The 12248-nt window shown below is 35.2% G+C and overlaps 1 long non-coding RNA gene across 1 annotated transcript; it reads left to right on the top strand.

The window, feature by feature from the left end:
• The first annotated feature begins 5285 nt into the window (after positions 1-5285).
• On the top strand, positions 5286-9579 carry LOC140184330 (uncharacterized). The gene is made up of 3 exons (XR_011880776.1): positions 5286-6218; positions 6328-6441; positions 8918-9579. It is a non-coding gene; the product is annotated as an uncharacterized lncRNA (long non-coding RNA).
• Positions 9580-12248: the final 2669 nt, after the last annotated feature.

Raw genomic sequence — 12248 nt, 5'->3', positions numbered from 1 at the left:
AACAAAATTTGAAGCCAAGACTACCAAGTACAATTTAAGTACAATTCAAAGAAATAACACATTTTGTCTAAGCACAATTCATGCAGTGTACAATTATATAATAGGAACATAAAACATATCATAGCTCTATCACTATTAACATTATAGCTCCACCTTTCCTTAATCATGTATACATCTAGGGGTTGTAGACTTAGATAATGACACTATTTAGTATAGGTATCATTATTTTATTAGGTTTTATATATAATTAGATTTCCAATAAAAAATATGTCATATTCCCAATGAAGATACACACAAGCTAATTATCTATGTAGTTAAATGCCCAAAAAGAAAGAGGCCATCAATAAAGTTTAAAATTGTGCTTGAAAAAAATACAATCAAAAAATGAAGATATAAATAAAAGAGAATAATAAATAAGGATAAATTTTTTACTAATTTTATTTAAAAAAATATAGCAACATAATCAAATAATCAAACTTCTCAGAAAAGAAGCAATATAAGCTGGATAGCTAAATAGAGCAACTGTTTATACCACAAAGAATAATGAAAAAAAAGGTTTGAATTAATCTTTTCCCAACTGTAACAACATTTCCAACCAAAATTATTTATGGCTAAAAATCAATACAATAAAAGGTAATAATACAAACAGAAATCAAAACAAAACACATTTCATCAATAAACATAACCATCTACTAAAAGACTACAACTAAAATAACAGTAAATTGATGTAGATTTAGAAGAAAATGAAAAGGCACCTATAAAGCAGATGGATAATAACGATGACCCAACAAAAAAATACACGTTTAACACATTACAGATGAAAAATAGCTAATTTAATCCAAAAAAATTCATCAAGTCAGTTCAGAATCTCAAAAAATTATTCTTCATTTTTTCAAACCAAGCAGTAAAAGATTTTTATTTTAAAGACAAAATCCTTAACCAAAGCAAAGCTAAAATCAATTATACACGAGAATTGATAAAACTAATAACATTTGTCAGATCTTAAAGCCTAATTTATCTTGCAATTTTAATATTAAGGAAAGCATAAGAAATCCTAGTAGCTTAAAGTGTGAAATCGAGAAAAAAAAGAGGAACACTAAAAATTGTACGTTTCATAAAAGAATATAAAAGAGATACTAAAAAAGGAGATACTGAACCATGTCTCCAAAAGAATCAAGAGTTAATAAATATCAGTCAATAATTTATTCAAAATATATGTTTCACAGAAGTTATGTGAAAATTAAAACCAAGATTTAAAAAAACATATCTTGAAAAATATAATAGTAAAGTCACTCAAATTAAAAGAATATAAAACCAATAATAGAAAAATTTAAAATACATAAGACAATAGTCCATCAATAAAATGTCAATTTCAAAAAGACAAGAAAAAGACCGAAACAAAAAGGATTGCAAAAAAGAAAGCAGTAGAATTAGGGATTGCAAGAGGTTTGAGTACCACAAACCTAAATGGGAAATCGGAGGTACAATCAATTTGGCTCTTAAAACAAAATGTCTCTATAAACCAAGTATAACTGCCAAATCTTGGACTTCGAGAGCTGAACCTACCTATCGAGCGTCCACAAACTTCCGGTGGCCAATGTGATTTGATGTCAAATACCGCTAATCCAGTATTACAGAGCGAGATCAAGAGAGGCACTCTGGGTCCAGTGTGATCAGACCCTAATATAAAAGGAAAAAAAAAACAAAAAACAATTAGTTCATGTGTATTTACTCAAAAGACATCAAATAAAATCCTAAGAAAAAACAACAGATCAATAAGCATAACCATATATCAAAAGATAATGATACAGATTTATCATGACATCAGTTTATTTTTTTCTCAGGTTATGATAACAATATAAATCTGAAGAGATCACATAAACAATTCAAGTTAATCCAAAATTTAACACCTCACAGATGACAAAACAGTAAAATTAATCCAAAACATCTCATCAAATGAGTTTAGAATTTTAAAAAAATAAACTTGCTTTTTTTTAACCCAAGCAGCAATATATTTTTATTTTTAAGAAAAAAAAATTCTTAAGAAAACCAAAGCTAAAGTTAATTATACACAAGATAGTCTCCAAAAAAATAAGAACTACTAAATCTCTGTCAATAATTTATTAAAAATATAAGTTCCAAAAAAGTTATGTAAAAAGTTAAATCAAGATTTTAAAACATGCCAAAAATACATTTTGAAAAATATAATAGCAATACTCTCAAATTTAAAGGATATAAAACCACTGTTAAAAAAATTAAAATAAATAAGACAATAACCCATCAATGAAATGCCAGCTTCAAAAAGATAGCAAGAGATCAATAAGCATAACTATATGCCAAAAGCATTAGAGATAAAACAACAGAAAATTCATATAGATTTAGAAGAAAGTGAAAACACACCTGTAAGACAAAAAAAAGCACAATGACACCAACAAAAATTACACGTTTAACACATCACATATGGAAAAACAGTAAACTTAATTCAAAGATGCTCATCAAGTCAGTTCACATTTAAAAATTATAATTCTCCATTTTTTTTCAAATCAAGCAGCAAGGTATTTTTATTTTTAAGATAAAATTCTTAAGCAAAGCAAAGATGAAGTCAATTATACACAAGATAATGATACAAATCTGTCATGACATTAGTTTATTTTTTTCTCAAGTTATGACAATAATACATATCTGAAAATATCACATAAACAGTTAAAGTTAATCCAAAATTTAACACCTCACAGATGAAAAAACAGTAAAATTAATCAGAAATATCTCATCAAATGAGTTCAAAATAAAAAAATTTAACTTCCTTTTTTAAACCCAAGCAGCAATATATTTTTATTTTTAACAAAAAATTCTTAAGAAAACCAAGGCTAAAGTCAATTATACAGGAGATATTCTCCAAAAAAAATAAGAGCTACTAAATCTTTATCAATAATTTATTGAAAATATAAGTTCTAGAGAAGTTATGTAAAAATTAAAATCAAGATTTTAAAACATGCCGACAACACACATTGAAAAATATAATAGTAAATTTAATCCAAAATTTCTTATCAAATCGGCTCAGAATTCAAAACAATTAAACTTCCTTTTTTTTAAACCCAAGCAGCAATATATTTTTATTTTTTAAGAAAAAATCCTTAAGGAAACCAAAGCTAAAGTGAATTATACACAAGATAATGATATAAATCTGTCATGACATCAATTTTTTTTCTCAGGTTATGATAATGATACAGATCCGAGGAGATCTCACAAACAATTAAAATCAAGACCTTAACCAAAGTAGAGGATTTACCATCTCAGCCCTTCCAATTCTCGTAGAGAATATCATCCAACAAACTAATGTGTTAAACAAACAAATAATAATAAAAAAAATTAGAAATAAAAAAGAAATATTTCTGCTAAACACCTAGTGAGTGCCATTTCATATTAGTGAGATAAACTTACATCAGCCATTGTCAACACCTTTCAATCATCTCAATGAAGATTTCTCTGAGATCTTCATTCACAGTCCTTTTATGAAAATACTATTCTTATAATCTTGCCCCTTCTTGAATCTGTCACTCCTCACCATCTGCGGCCAACAACAAACCTTAATAAAAACCATACGAACATCATGCTCAGAAATAAAAGAACAAACAGCAATAATAGATTCCAAAAAAAACTTAAATTAAATGAACCCAAAACCCTCACATACCTACTTCCATGATATATTCATGGATTGGCAAGTCAAAACTTTTTCTTTCTATAAAACTCAGAATATTGATCTTGTAAAATCTGGTTAATTAATGACTAATTAGCCCATAAATGAGAATTTATTCTAGAAAGCCAAAAATATAATTTTTATGGCTTAATGTGATAGAGAAAATTGAGACGAGAATTTCGATACCAATTTTGTAGAAATCGGACCAAGATTGAACCGAACGGGCCAAACTGGACCAACCAGACCCATATTGGGCCTTTTTGGCCCAACCTGGCAACCTAACTAAATCTAATACACTCATTTTATCACTTTCTCTCCTCACATAACACTCTTACATGCTGAAATGGAAGGGAAAGGGGGAAGAACACTCTCTCAAGTTCTAACATTTGGTTGATCTTCAAACCACCAAAACTTTTGATCTAGAGCTCCAATTGCTGCACCATTTGCGGCCACGCATTCACCGCAAAGAGCTCTAACCACTTTATTCTTGAGGTAAGCCACAAAATCATTTCAGTTCTTCATCCCTAAATTTCAAGTTTCATGGAGAAATGGATTGAGATTTTGAACTCTTTGATGTTATAGGACCCAACTCTCTTGAAGGAGAAGAGTAATCTTGTCTCCTTGAACCTTGGGTGTGGTAATATTCTCAATCTTAGTATAATTTGTTGATTTATGATGCTTGGGTATTGAGTTGTGGTGTTTGGGTATGATAATTGTGACTTAGGTAGTGTGTTTGTGAATATTGGAGCTTGATTGAGGTTTTGGAAAGCTTAGAAGAGGGTTTTGGTGATAAAGATCTGTTCTTGGAGGTGTTAAAGCCTTGAAAACTTGTGGACAAGTGATTTGGAAGTGCTCCGGTTTAGCGTGGGGAAATCGACTAAGGTATGGTCTTGGTTTTCTGTATCTAAAATCTAATGTGGTATAAAAACTTAGGCTAGAGGCCCTAAGATAGACATTGAATTGTTGATGTTGTTAAATGGTTGAGATATATGATGTGATCATATATGTGATTATGAATATTGATGCCTTGATGGTGTGATGTATGAGGAAAATGCATGTTATGATATATGCTTGATGAATGATTGAGGTGGATTTGTGGGTGAAACCATGTTGATGGTGGGTATTGTAAGACCCAAAACTTTTGAAAAGTCTTATTATGATCAAGTCTCAAATCATAGTTATTTATAGCCTTAATTTCAGAAATTATTTTATTAAAGATAAGTAAGGCAAGTTTTGATTTATTGAATTTGAGATGAGTTATGATTATTATCCAATTTTATAATTATTGGATTATTTTCTATATTTGAATTATAAAGTTGATAGTTATGAAATAATAAGAATTTTGTATGATTTGGATTAGATAAGTAATATTTTAAATATTAATACTACTATTTTGGAAAATGAAGAAATTAAGTATATTATTTCTAATTATTTGATTTGGGCATTTTATTAAAAGTAATTTGTAAAAATGGATGATCAAATAGTATTTTCTATATACAATTAGTGTTGGATTTAATTTGGATTTCAATTACTATATTATTTTCAATTTTTATTTGAAATTACCAATTTGCTCCTAGCCCTAATTTTCTAAAAAAAAACCTAACCCATAACCCGATTTCCTTCCCACCCTACCTAGCAGCAGCAACGCAATTTCCTTCTCCTTTCCTCCAACCAATGCTACTACAGCAGCAGCTGCAAGATGAAGGAAGAAACGAATTTGAGGGTGAAGGGAGAAAGGTTCGCCGGCGTGGAGGGGGAAGGAGGCTCACCGTGCCGCTAATAGTCCTCACCGCACCTCACCACGAGCTGCGTTCCACAGCTGCCCGTCGCATCCTCGCTGCGCCGTCCTTGTCGCCGATGATGGAGAACCGAGAGAGAGAGAGAGAAGCGTGTGAGGAGAGGAAGGGGCCGTGTCTGGAGTCTGCCATTGTCGTCCTCACTGCTGTGCCACCGTCGGGCCCGCAATCATGGAGGAAGCACAACGCCGCTGTGGGTCCATTTCCGTCGAACTCGAAGGAGGAGGAAGGCCGAGACTGGGCAACGCTGGGAGAGAAGGAAACGCGAGCTGGAGGAGCTGCGTCTAGTCGCCGCTGACGCGCCACCGACCGCCGTCGTTCCGCCACGCCGAGAGTCCCTTTCCTGCTAGGTCTGCCGCCGTCAAGCATGAAGGGAGGAGGAAATGGCGTCGTGAGTTGGGGTTGATCCTTGTACGGTCGTTGGATCTGACTGGAGAAGGGAGCTGCATCTCTGTGATTCTGGCCGCCAGGAGTGGTTCTGTGACTTCCGGGATCACCGTCGGAGCTTCTGGCCAAGCCTCAATCGCCGGGAATGCCGCTGTCGCCACTGAGCTCCACTGTTGGTAAGGCTTTTAAGTTGAGTTTCCCTTCAGTTGAGTTTCCTGGAACTTTATCGTTGCTGCGTGTGGTTCAGATCGCCGCTGCTGCTTGGGGCTGACTGCCGGGATGCCGCCGAACCGGTTCGGAGACCGCCGCTGTTTCGGTTCAGCTGCTCCTTCGGTTCGGTAAGTGTTTCGATTTGAAAGTCCTTTAGTTACCGTTCTGTTATCATACAGTGAGGTTGTGGCGTTAATTGCTATGAGATTGAGTTCGATTGTTATATGTTGCGATTAGAGTTGTTGAGACTGTTGCGAAAGTAGCTTAGAGCTGAGGTTTTGGTTGTCGTCAGTCCGGTTTGAGACGGAAAGGACTTGGTGAGGCATTTGGGTTATGGAATTGCATTTTGAGGTAGGGGCGCTTTCCAAAAACTATATTTTATATGTCGGAATTATTATATATGGATACTAATGTGCGATAATGTATTTGGTGATTATATAAGCCTTATGTGATGTTGATTATCTTGGATGAATGTAATTATATGTTTGAATGGATTATTATTTGGTTTTGATGAACGGATTGTTGTGTGATTTTGTGAAATAGAATGCTTTTCAAGTTGATTCTTAAAGATTTGAAATATGAGTTTAATTCGTTGAGGATTGGTTTGGATTGAGTCAATTATTTTGATGATGTGAAAGATAGAATACTCTTGAAATTCAGCCTGGGTTGCTTTAATTAATTTGATCTTTGATAAATGATTTATTGCTGAACCGATTCTTTTAAACTTTGGAAATGAGTTAAATCAGTTGATATTGAGTTGATTTTGAAATGGTTTCCTTGAGATATGCCACTGAGGTGACTGTTGGATTTAGCTTGCTTTTGAATTGATTTCTGGTTTTGAGCTGTTGGAAAGGAATGAGAAACGGTTTAGTTGGGACCCAAACCGGGTGGCAAAGTCCAAGTCTTAGGGGAGGTGCTGCCGAAATTTCTATAAAATCTGAGTCTTTATTGAAATGTTGTTTGGAAAAATGACGGGTTAAAGACTTCTACTATTTTATTTGAATTATCAAGAAAAGGATGATTCATGCTTTTGAAATGAATTATTAAAGAGGAAATTGTGATTTAGTCTTGCTTCTTAAGAAAGGCATTGTATCTCTTTCAGGAGAAAGTTATTTATGCAAAACTTATGTTTTAAAGCTGCTTTAAATGTGACAAGGGCAATGCCTTTGAATTTGACTTGAGAGTTTCAATTAGAGGAGTTTCAATGACTTTGAAAGATCTTGAATGTCTCTTGACATGTTTCATTTTGAAATGTTTTGAGAAAGGTTTTAAGTACTCTTTGAATTCTGAATTCTTGCAAGACTAAAACAATTTTGAACAGTTGAAATGCTTTAGAATTTATCATGGGGGTTGGAGTTGGTTTTGCCTAAGTAAAGGAAATGGTTTTGAAAGAAGTAAATGATTACGTGACTCGGTTTGGCTTAGATCCTATTTTAATACTCAAATCGAAAAGCCAAGGTTTTGATGATTTTAAATGAATTTGGCGAAAAGAGTTATGTTATTCTCCCCTAAAGACTTGGGACTCTGCCGAGAAACTTTTGTTATAAAATCCCCTTATTGGATGAATGATTTTGAATGTTTCAAAATGAATCTTTAACTTGCCATGGTTATGGAAGTTGTGGAAAGAAGATGCCGAGAGTGGCATTATTTTTTTAAAAGGAGAACTTACTTTGAGAAAAAGTGGCTTATGAGCCTGAGATGATTTGAGAAATGAGATATTTAAAGTCAAGGCTGAAAAGAGTTGAAACTTGATTTCAAAGTGAATGAATCGAGAAAAGTGATTTATGGCTTGAATGCCGATTTATGAATTTGATGATATTGAATGGTGGAGGTGCTATTTTGTTATGAGTCGGAATGGCTGTGTATGATATTGAATTATGGCTGATTGCCGAATGAATTATGGGCCGTATGGCTGACTATGAATTACGAATTTAAGCCGGATGGCTGAGATGGATGTTAATCCATGGCTGAGACTGAATGAATATATGCTTGAGATACATGGGTAGTAGCAAGGGTTGTGGTTCGTCCCACTTGCTCCAGGTCAGAGACTGTGACGCCTGGGTAGTAGCGGTAGTAGTGGTGATTCCACTCGCTCCAGGTTGAGCTTTTAAACACCCGCCTGGGTAGTAGCCGCAGTAGTGGTTATTCCACTGGCTCTGGGTTGAGCGGGTAGTAGCAATGGGGTTGTAGCTCAAACCTACTTGCTCCGCGATGGGTGTTTCTGTCCATGGTTAGCTACCAGGACGTGTCGGGTTGGCTATATAACCGACAGATGATATCATTAGCCACTAGGGACAGGCATGCATCATATGCATCTGTGTGACATTGTTTGGGTGTGCATACTGTACTTGGTTTGCCTATGTGATTAACTGCATCATATGCATCTATGCATCATTTGCAATAACTGTTTGTTTGTGCTTGTATCTTCCTATTTGTGATTGCTACTGAGACTCTGTTGGTTTGTGGTGATGGGTTGTCGGATTGGATTGTTTGGGCCTAGGGCTGTGGTTGAATTGAGATGGACCAATAATTGGTTTCGGTTTGGTGTTTCTGGTTTGAAAAAGTATGAAATGCTAATTTGGTTCAGCATGGTTAAACCTTTTTGAGAGGCTTTTGAGTTTTTAAGAATTGAACGGTTCTTCTTTCAGAAAAGATTTCTGACTTTACTTTTATCGAAAAACCGTTGTTTTTGAAAAGAGGCATAAGACAGTCATTAATCACTGGTGCGGTTATCTTCACGTATCCTATTACAGTAATTTTCAAAAACCCTCTACTGAGAACCCTTTCAAGGATGTTGTTCTCACCCCCTACATTTTTCCCCTTTCAGGATATGGGCGCAGAAGTTACGAAGGGTTCATTTAGTTGTTGTTAAAATGCTCTGTATGCTTTAGATTATTATTTGTTGTACCCTCGCCTTTATCTTGATATCTTCTGTAAGAGGGATAGGGATTGTATTGGATAATGCTTGTAATATTATTTATATATATGTATGTATGTATATGGATGTACCCTTTATGAGTTTCTACAAGTTGTATGGTATGTATGGATGTACGTTGTATAGCAAAAGTATCTTTGGGAGCGGTATTACGGTTTAAAGTTTTAAACAGGCTCATATTTTAGTATTAAATAGTATAGGTGTCGTTGTAATGTCCAAGCTATCAAAGTCGCGCAGCCGGAAGCGTGAGCTTTGGTAGTTAGGGTGTTACAAGTATGATATTGATTATGTATAATGATGGTTGATTGGAAATGGTATTGTTGGAATTTGGGATGAGGAGATATATATAATGTGATATTGTGTTCGAAATTGAGGTAATTGATTGAGATTGGATAAAATAGTGGATTGATGGTTTGTGTTTTGATGAAAACATTAATGTATAAGTGGAGGAAGCTTGAGGTTGATTTTTGGTATATTTTGATTGATTTCAAAAAGGATTGAAATCGGTATGTTTTAGTTGATTTTGAAAAGGGATGAAATTGGTTTGTTTTGAAAAGGGCACTTTGTAGTTTTGTATGAAAATATGGTTTTTGGGCATACTTTGATGGGGTATAACTTGGACTCCGGATCCCAGTTTTGTGCTAAACTTGTTGAGAAATGAAATTGGATCCAGGATGTTCATGCCGTTCGAAGAATGGGCAAAAAATGATTTGAAATGAAGAAGTTATGTCCGTTGGAAGATTGGGGATTTAATATGTGAATTCTGCAGCTTTTAACTTAGAAAAAAATTTTAGCAGAATACCCCCCACACCTAGGCATTCCTGACGCGTACGCGTCATTTTTCAAAAAGGCACCATCCACGCGTGCGCGTTGATGCGCTGCACCAAATGCCCAGCCATTTTCCCGAGAGTGTGCCAGAATTGTGCCAGTTTTGTGCGTGGGGCACGAACGTACCCAAACGTATGCGTCATTGGCTGTTTTTCCATCCACGTGTGCGCGTGGGTGACGCATATGTGTCGAAGAACTTCGTGGCCATCCACGTGTGCGCATGGAGAATGCATATGCGTGGCCCTGTTTTCATCCCAAAGTTGATTTTTGAGTGTTAAAAGCCAAATTTCATACTTCTAAGCCTCCGATCTCACCCCTTATGTCTTAAATCATTTTGATATGCCTAACAATGAGAAAGGAGCTAGGGGATGTGGTAACTTGTGAATGAAGCAAGGGGAAAGTTATGATCAATGATGATCAAAGATGATTATATGAGATACGGAGGATGGCGGTGGAAGTTCTGTGTATGCCATGAGCCGAAGGGCTGTATTCCTTGACAAATTGGCTGGTTCTGGATTGAACTATGAGGTGGATGGCTTAGTTATTGTCGAGTTTTGGCAGAGCCATTGTTGATTATGGCCGAGTATAAATGCATATATGCTATTGAATGAAATGTGAATGTTGCACTTCCACTATCTGAGATACGAGTTTCCCTGGATAAAAGTAGTGGCTAGCCACCACATGCTCCAGGTGGAGACTCGATACTCTGCTGACCCTATGTCGTAAGTGTGGCCGGACAGTGTGAAAGTTCCGGATGAGCTTGCCCTCGTGAATATACACCAGTGAGGGTGTTGGATATGGATTATGATTATGATCATGATGATGATCGAGGATAACTCGAGTTGGGGATGCACGACAGAGGGACAGTCCAATGGTTAGCTACAAGGACTTGTCAGGTTGGCTATGTAACTGACAGATGATATCATCAGCCATTAGGACAGGCATACATCATATGCATACTATGTAAATTGTTTGAGATTGCCTATTTAACTGCATATTACTTGTTAATTGTCTAAATGTCTTATCTATTCCTATTTGTATATCTCTTGTTTGATATAGCTGTGTTTGCCATATTATACTCCTACTGGTGGTTGAGAGGTTTGAAGGAATTGGAAAGAAAACTATTAGTTAGTTTGAAGAATCCTTATTCAGTTGCCATTTATGGTTTAGCCTGTTTATAAGCTTTGAATTATCTGTTGGAAGTTCTAGGATTGCCTTTGGCTTTTCCAGGATATTACATGTTAGATATGTGGGCACTGTTACCATATTGAGAACCTCTGGTTCTGACCCATGCAGATTTTGTGGTTTTCAGATGCAGGACGTGAGACTTCTCGCTGAAGCATGCTGGAGACTTCTGGATTTGCAAAGAGCCTTTGTTCTCGGGACTCTATTTTGGTTTATATGTTTTGCTTAGACACTTTTATCTCCACTGAATAATACGAACTGTTATGACTCCTCTTAGAGGGGATTTTGGAGATTAGGTTTCCTATATTCATGTCCCTTTGGGTTTCCTTGGGGTTTCTTATTTTATTTACATGCATATATTGCTATGCTCGGACCGGTTATCTTCGCAACCAGATGTTGAGTTCTGATATTCCTGTTTTTGACACTCCTTGTATATATATAATCTTGCAATAGTTCTTTCCTTTGTTCGTTACGTTTTTGATCGGAGTGTTGCGCTTTCGAGTTACGATTTTATTTTACCCCTTTTCCTTCAAAGGCTCCTAGTTATAATCATTATTCACACTACTATATGTACTAAATTTTAATTTTTAGAGGTCGTAATACCTTGCCATCTCTGAATTATGACTTAAGCATAAGACTCTGTATGGTTGGGTATTACAGATCTTGCATGCCAATCAAGTTACCAATCATTGGCTTCGAATATGAGACACAAATAGCTAGATTCAGATGAATAACAATTAAGGCCTTAAAAGTTAGAATAGTAGAGGCAGAAGACAAGGAACAAACCCCTTTATTATCGGAGAAATGGCTTTTTTTTTGTCAACTAAGACATAATATAAGTAGGCAGAAGATAAGACCCAATTTTAAAAATTCCTATGTGGATAATAGTTTTAAGGGATACATAAAGAAATTTCTAACACACAAGATATCCTTATAAAATCATGCAAGGCAAAAGAATTTTCACCAAAGCACGATGCTTCCAAAGGTACCACAGACGTTGTGTAACCTAAAACACCAGTATTGCAAACTCCAAAGAGTCCCGATATCTGATTCTTATTTGTATAGTATTGTAAAGGCAAAACATCATTTGAAGAAGGATATGATTTCACGGAATGGGAATAAACATTTTCAGAATTAACACATTCATTACATTCTAAAATCTCCCACTGCAGTCGCAAAGACACAAACAATAACTACCAATAAAAAATCA

The sequence above is a fragment of the Arachis hypogaea genome, chromosome 4, assembly GCF_003086295.3.
Source record: "Arachis hypogaea cultivar Tifrunner chromosome 4, arahy.Tifrunner.gnm2.J5K5, whole genome shotgun sequence".
NCBI lineage: Eukaryota > Viridiplantae > Streptophyta > Magnoliopsida > Fabales > Fabaceae > Arachis > Arachis hypogaea.
The sequence above is the reverse complement of the archived record's forward strand: the minus strand, read 5'-3'. Positions and strand labels throughout refer to the sequence as shown.